The sequence below is a fragment of the Nomascus leucogenys genome, chromosome 14, assembly GCF_006542625.1.
Source record: "Nomascus leucogenys isolate Asia chromosome 14, Asia_NLE_v1, whole genome shotgun sequence".
NCBI lineage: Eukaryota > Metazoa > Chordata > Mammalia > Primates > Hylobatidae > Nomascus > Nomascus leucogenys.
The window spans coordinates 38,811,240-38,819,464 of NC_044394.1; positions in this window are offsets into that span (position 1 = coordinate 38,811,240).

The following is an 8,225-nucleotide window of genomic DNA, read 5'->3' on the forward strand; positions in this document are numbered from 1 at the left end:
ACCTCTGGCAGGTTCGGTGGTCTCTGGGGACCTCAGTTCCCCATCCAAACCAAGGGACAGCTGCTGGCCCTTGCCCCCACTACTCTGAAGCACCATCACTCAGGCTATGCTGCCACACTGTGGACACAGGAGGAACTGCAGCAGCAAGCACCTCACACCTAACTGGAGGACCCCAGCCCTGACACTGCCGGAGCCCTTAGCTTTCAGTCTCTCACAAAGACAGTGGATTTTTTCTCTTTTCTTTCTTTCTTTTTTTTTTTTTTTTTTTTTTTTTTTTGAGACAGAATCTCGCTCTGTCGCCCAGGCTGGAGTGCAATGGCGCGATCTCGGCTCACTGCAACCTCTGCCTCCCAGGTTCAAGCAATTCTCCTGCCTCAGCCTTCCGAGCAGCTAGGATTACAGGCGCCCACCACCAGGTCGGCTAATTTTTGTATTTTCAGTAGACACAGGGTTTCACCATGTTGGCCAGGCTAGTTTTGAACTCCTGACCTCAGGTGATCCACCCACCTCGGCCTCCCAAAGTGCTGGAACTACAGGCGTGAGCCACTGCACTCGGCTAAGACAGTGGTTTTCTTATTGATTTTGACTGTCCTCTGCACAACAGCGCTGGTGATCCTACATCTGATCACATCACTCCTCTGCTCAAACTCTCTATGGGAATCTAGTGGTGTGCTGGAGCCCTCTGCAAGAGCCAAATGGCAAATTTTTAAGAACTTTTGTGAGTCAGTTGTTAAAGTCATTAAAAATTAGATTATATAAAATTAAAATTACACTAAAAACTAAGGTTAGTATTAAAAACTAAGCATTTCCTACTTATTTTGCTACATTTTCCTATTATCTGTACTCTTGGATTACATCTATTGTATCTGTATGGTGGAAACACTATATATTGGGGTGTTACTGCACATTTCTTCACAGCTCCATGTTCAGTGACCTTACCTTGATCAGCTGCAATCAGCCATGATAACCGCTGGACTTAAGCAATCCTCCCGCTTAGTCTCCTGAGTAGCTGGGAATATAGGGTGTGCTGCTGTGCCCAGCTCTATAGTTTTCTAGACCAGTACCATCCAATAGAAATATAATGCAAGACACATATGTAATTTTCATTATTGAGTACCCAGATATAACAGTAACAGAAAACAGGTAAAATCAGGTAAAATCAATTTAAATAGCTTTTTTTTTTTTTTTTTTTTTTGAGACAGGGTCTGGCTCTGTCGCCCAGGCTGGAGTGCAATGGCACGGTCTCGGGCTCGCTGCAACCTCCGCCTCCCAGGTTCAAGCGATTCTCCTGCCTCAGCCTATTTTATTTAACCCAGTATGTCCAAATTTAACGTATGTCCAAAAGTTTTTTTTTTCTTCTTTTTTTTGGGGGGGTTTTGAGACAAAGTCTTGCTATCTCACCCAGGCTGGAGTGCAGTGGCATGATCTTGGCTCACTGCAATCTCTGCCTCCCAGGTGCAAGCCTGCCTCAGCCTCCCAAGTAGCTGGGATTACAGGCGAGCGCCACCAGACCTAATTTTTGTGTTTTTAGTAGAGATGGGGGTTTCGCCGTTTGCTCAGGCTGCTCTCAAACTCCTGACTTCAAGTAATCCATCCATCATAGGTTCCCAAAGTGCTGGGATTATGCGTAAGCCACCATGCCCAGCCCAAAATAGTACCTTCAACAAGTAATCAATATAAAGTTCTTAATGATTTACATTTTTTTCATACTAACTCTACAAATTCTGGTAAAAGCACATTTCAATTCAAACTAGCCACATTTCAAATACTCAATAGCCAAGTTATCAGTGGCTGCTGTATTGAAGAGCACAGGTCTAGATTTAAGAAAGTGATGAAGAAGGCCAGATGTGGTGGCTCACGCCTGTAATCCCAGCACTTTGAGAGACCGAAGCGGGCAGATCACGAGGTCAGGAGATCAAGACCATCCTGGCTAACACGGTGCAACCCTGTCTCTACTAAAAAATACAAAAAAATTAGCCAGGCGTGGTGGCAGGTGCCTGTAGTCCCAGCTACTCAGGAGGCTGAGGCAGGAAAATGGCGTGAACTCGGGAGGCAGAGCTTGCAGAGAGCCGAGATCATGCCACTGTACTCCAGCCTGGGCGACAGAGCAAGTGAAGGAAAATATTAATGACTCAGATTAAATTTAAAAGTACTGCTAAAGCTGAGAAATTTTAATCCAACTAATATTTGAGGATGAGAAAGCAGGTGATATATCAGATTTAATGGCAATAACTTTACTGGGAGAAGGGCGTATAGGAGCTGATCCATAGCCTCCACAAATATCAGGTCATTATCCCTGGGACCTGTGAATGTCACCTCATAAGGAAAAAGGGTCTTTCAAATATAATTAAACATCATTACATAGGGGACCGGGTGCAGTGGCTCAGTGCTTTGGGAGGACAAGGCAGGAGGATCACTTGAGGCTGGGAGTTTAAGAGTAGCCTGGTCAACACAGTGTGAAGTCTTCTACAAAAAAAAATTTTTTTTTTTTTTGGACAGAGTTTTGCTCTTGTCACCCAGGCTGGAGTGCAGTGGCACGATCTTGGCCCACTGCAACCTCCGCCTCCCGGGTTCAAGTGATTCTTCTGCCTCAGCCTCCCGAGTAGCTGGGATTACAGGCACCCACCAAGCCTGACTAATTTTTTGTATTTTTTAGTAGAGATGGGGTTTCGCCACGTTGGGCAGGCTGCTCTCGAACTCCTGATCTCAGGTGATCCATCTGCCTTGGTCTCCCAAAGTGCTGGGATTACAGGTGTGAGCCACCACACCCAGCCTACAAATTTTTTTTTTTTTTGAGACAGAGTCTTGCTCTGTCGCCCAGGCTGGAGTGCAGTGGTGCATCTCAGCTCACTGCAAGTTCCACCTCCCGGGTTCATGCCATTCTCCTGCCTCAGCCTCCCGAGTAGCTGGGACTACAAGCACCCGCCACCACGCCTGGCTAATTTTTTGTATTTTTTAGTAGAGACAGGGTTTCACCCTGTTAGCCAGGATGGTCTTGATCTCCTGACCTCGTGATCCACCTGCCTCAGCCTCCCAAAGTGCTGGTATTACAGGTGTGAGCCTCCATGCCTGGCCCAAATTTTTTTTTTTTTTTTTTGAGACAGAGTCTTGCTGTTGCCCAGGCTGGAGTGCAGTGGCACGATCTCGGCTCACTGCAGGCTCCGCCCCGCGGGGTTCACGCCATTCTCCTGCCTCAGCCTCCCGAGTAGCTGGGACTACAGGTGCCCGCCACCTCGCCCGGCTAAATTTTTTTTGTATTTTTAGTAGAGATGGGGTTTCACCGTGTTAGCCAGGATGGTCTTGATCTCCTGACCTCCTGATCCACCCGCCTCGGCCTCCCAAAGTGCTGGGATTACAGGCATGAGCCACCACGCCCAGCCCAAAATTTTTTAAAAAACATTAGCAGGGCGTAGTGGTGCGTGCACACCTGAGGTTGGGAGGCTGAAGCAAGAGGGTCACTTGAGCCCAGGAGTTTGAGGCTGCAGTGAGTCGAGATCATGTCACTGCACTCCAGCCTGGGTGACAGAGGGGCCCTAAATCCAATAGTGAATCTCCTATTAGGAGAGAGGCAGAAGCCAGGCACAGTGGCTCACACCTGTAATCCCAGGAGTTTGTGAGGCCAAGGCAGGAGGATTGCTTGAACTTGGCAGGTCAAGGCTGCAGTGAGCTGTGATCCGGCCATTGCACTCCAGCCTGGGTGACAGTGAGACTGTCTTTTTTTTTTTTTTTGAGACGGAGTCTCGCTCTGTCACCCAGGCTGGAGTGCAGTGGCGCAATCTCGGCTCACTGCGAGCTCCGCCTCCCGGGTTCATGCCATTCTCCTGCCTCAGCCTCTCCGAGTAGCTGGGACTGCAGGTGCCCGCCACCACGCCCGGCTATTTTTTTTTGTATTTTTAGTAGAGACGGGGTTTCACCGTGGTCTCGATCTCTTGACCTCGTGATCCGCCCGCCTCAGCCTCCCAAAGTGCTGGGATTACAAGCGTGAGCCACCGCGCCCGGCTGAGACTTTTTTTTTTTTTTTTCTTGAGATGGACTCTCGCTCTGTCACCCAGGCTGGAGTGCAGTGGCCCCATCTTGGCTCACTGCAAGCTCTGCCTCCCGGGTTCACGCCATTCTCCTGCCTCAGCCTCCCGAGTAGCTGGGACTACAGGTGCCCGCCACTGCGCCCGGCTAAATTTTTATATTTTTAGTAGAGACGGGGTTTCACCGTGGTCTCGATCCCGACCTCGTGATCCACCCGCCTCGGCCTCCCAAAGTGCTGGGATTACAGGCGTGAGCCACCGCGCCCGGCCTGAGACTGTCTTTAAAAAAAAAAAAAAAAAAAAAAAAGAGGTGATATGATACACAGAGGAGGAGGCCATGTGACCATGGAGGCAGAGACGGGAATCTGCCCGTTCCCAAGTCAAGGAATGTTAACAGCTACCAGAAGCTGTCAGAGGCAAAGAACAGGTTTTCCACTAGACAGGCAAGCCCAGTGATGTTGAGTTTCCCAGAATTTGAGAGAAATAAATTTGTTGCTTTAAGCCACCAGGGTTGTGGTGACTTGTTATGGCAGCCACAGGAAACTATTACAAGCAGGTATGATGCAAGTCCCTTTGTCATATCATGGTTGAACTATAAGCACAGGCACACTACAAATACAGTAATTCAGCAAAAAAAAACTAAAATAGCTTTCTGTGAGAAAAGATTGGTTATATGGAATTTATAAGAATATATATGTTTTAATAATTTATATGCTGGCCAGGCACAGTGGCTCACGCCTGTAATCCCAGCACTTTGGGAGGCTGAGGTGGGCGGATCATGAGGTCAGGAGTTCAAGACTAGCCTGGCCAACATAGTGAAACCCCATCTCTACTAAAAATACAAAAAATTAGCTGGGCATGGTGGCAGGTGCCTGTAATCCCAGCTATTCGGGAGGCTGAGACAGGAGAATCGCTTGAACCTGAGAGGCGGAAGTTGCAGTGAGTAGAGATCACTCCACTGCACTCCAGCCTGGGTGACAGTACAAGACTCCATCTCAAAAATAATAATTATTTATATGCTATACTTCACATCAGTAAAATTTATAACTTTATGCATATATGACATCATATACTAGGTCTGTCTTGTATCTCTAGCACTGTGCAATCTCAGCTCACTGCAACCTCCACCTCCTGGGTTCAAGTGATTCTCCCACCTCAGCCTCCCGAGTTATCTGGGACTACGGGTACACACCACCATGCCCGGCTAATTTTTGTACTTTTAGTAGCGATGGGGTTTCACCATGTTAGCCAGGCTGGTCTCAAACTCCTGACCTCAAGTGATCCACCTGCCTTGGCCTCCCAAAATGCTGGGATTACAGGCATGAGCCACCATGCCTGGCCAGACACTATTTTTTGAATGCACGAACATGACCTTGGGCCAGTCAACTTCTCTGGGCCTGTTTCCCCTTCCACACAAAAGGGTTGGAGGAATGGGATGGGGTCCTAGTGGGGTGAGGGATGGCACAAGCTGTTAGAGCATCTACTGTGTATAAGACTGGGCTAGGGATAGGGGTTGATGGGACTCAGCACCTGGCCTGAGGCCCTAGGAGATGGCTGGGAACAGGCAGATCCAGAATCAGATGTAGAGTTCTAGGGACTACTCAGAGGATTATGTTACAGAGATAGGGTGCTACTGTACAGGTACAGAGACAGCAGGAACTGCTAGGGCCAAAGCCCCCTCCTCTAGTCCTCCTCTCTCTCCATACTACAGGGTGAAGGGCCTTTTTCACCCAGGGATTGGGAAGAGGCTGAATCTTTTTTTTTTTCTTTTTTTGAGACGGAGTCTCGCTCTGTTGTCCAGGTTGGAGTGCAGTGGCGTGATCTCAGGTCACTGCAACCTCCGCCTCCCAGGTTCAAGCAATTCTCCTGTCTCAGCCTCCCGAGTTGCTGGGATTACAGGCACACGCCACCGTGCCCAGCTAATTTTTGTATTTTCAGTAGAGAAAGAGTTTCACCATGTTGGCCAGGCTGGTCTCGAACTCCTGACCTCGTGATCTGCCTGCCTCAGCCTCCCAAAGTGCTGGGATTACAGGCATGAGCCACCATGCCCGGCCCGAATCTTTTTTTTTTTTGAGACAGGGTCACCCAGGCTGGAGTGCAGTGGCGCGATCTCGGTTCACTACAGCCTTGACCTCCTGGGCTCAAGTGATCCTCCCACCTCAGCTTCCGAAGTAGCTGGGACTACAGGTGCATACAACCACACCTGGCTAATTTTTGTATTTTTTGTAGAGACAGGGTTTTGCCATGTTGCCCAGGCTGGTCTCAAACTCTTGGGCTCAAGCAATCTGTCCATCTTGGCCTCCCAAAATGCTGGGACTACAGGTGTGAGCCACTGTTCCTGGCTGAGTCTTTTTTTTTTTTTTTTTTGAGACTGAATCTCGCTCTGTCGCCCAGGCTGGAGTCCAGTGGCACAATCTTGGCTCACTGCAACCTCCACCTCCCGGGTTCAAGCGATTCTCCTGCCTCAGCCTCCTGAGTAGCTGGGATTACAGGCGCCCAGCTAATTTTTGTATTTTTAGTAGAGATGGAATTTCACCATGTTGGTCAGGCTGGGAGTCTTTTTTTTTTTTTTTTTTTTTTTTGAGATGGAGTTTCGCACTGTCCGCCGGGCTGGAGTGCAGTGGCGCGATCTCGGCTCGCTGCCACCTTCACCTCCCGGCTTCAAGCGATTCTCCTGCCTCAGCCTCCCAAGTAGCTGGGATTACAGGGGCCCACCACCATGCCCAGCTAATTTTTTGTATTTTTAGTAGAGACGGGGTTCCACTATGTTGGCCAGGCTGGTCTCAAACTCCTGACCTTGTGATCCGCCCGCCTCGGCCTCCCAAAGTGCTGGGATTACAGGCATGAGCCACTGCGCCCGGCCAGGAGTCTTTTTAATGGCAATGAAAAACAGGGTCCCCCACAAAGAGGGTTCCTCGCACTCCCCCAGCCCTTCACTGAGCCCCTATCTCATGCCCCGAGTCAGAAGCTCAGGCATGGAGTGGGGGATGCCTAGCTCTGCCATTTACACTCTGGATGACATTCTGCAAGTCACTTTCCCTCAGATCCGGTGTTTCCTTCTCCAGGGGATCCAAGGTCCACTCTGCCTAGCCCAGTGTCTACCCCTCCAGGCCCAACTAGCCCCAGACCACACTGAGACCCTGGCCCCTCTCTCTTCAGACCCTCGCACTAGTTTTCAGACCAAGCCCAGGCCAGTTACTTGCCCCACTCTGGAGTCTCTCTTCTCTGGTAAATGTGGAGATAAGTAGCTTATCCAAGTTTCCACAGCAAGAATTTGGCCAAGCAGACTAGCTCTGAGCACTAGAACAGAGTAAGAGACTCTAGATAGAAGCCCTTTACCAGGCACAGGGAGCCAGGTCTGAAGTCTGGAGGGACTAAAGCCCTCTGGGCCCCAGGCTTACCCACTGAAAAACATCTGCTTTATGCCAGTACCTGCACTCCACACTATCATGAGCATCTTGAAAGGAGGGACCAGAGTTTTGCTCACTATTGGGGTCCCAGTGTGGCCTGGTATACAACAGGAACTCAAGGATTTTTTTTGTTTCTTTGTGACAAGGTCTTGCTCTGTTGCCCACGTTGGAATGCAATGGCACAATCTTGGCTCACTGCAACCTCTGCCTCCCAGGCTCAAGCAATTCTTGTCTCAGTCTCACTAGTAGCTGAGACCACAGGCGGATGCGAAGGCGCCTAGCTAAATTTTTGTATTTTTAGTAGAGATGGGGTTTCGCCAAGTTGCCCATGCTGGTCTCGAACTCCTGAGCTCAGGTGATCCACCGTGCCTGGCCAAGTATTTGTTTCATGAGCAAAATCACTCGCGTATTTTCCACAAAAGCCAGGTTCTCCCTTGCTTTTGTGCCTGCCATTTCCCCCTTCACCAGCACTAGCCTCTCAGCGATCACATCTGAAAGAGGGACTTCCAGAACTCCAGAGGGTGTGGTCCCTGGGCACCTGGACATCGTGGTTTATGAAGTTCACCCTCCTTGGAGTGGGAGAAAGGACAGTGGGGTGAGGGCAAGTCCACCTTCAGCCATAAACCCAAGGCTAGGCACACAGGAGGCCCAGTGTCCAAGACAAATCAACTCCTCTGGGACGCTGGTGGGCAATGAGCTCTGCCTCCCCGACCCCTGTTCCAAGTTTAAGAAAGTAAAGGGATTAGGGAAGCACCAAAGGCAAGCCCTCTCTTACAACAACATCAGACAACCG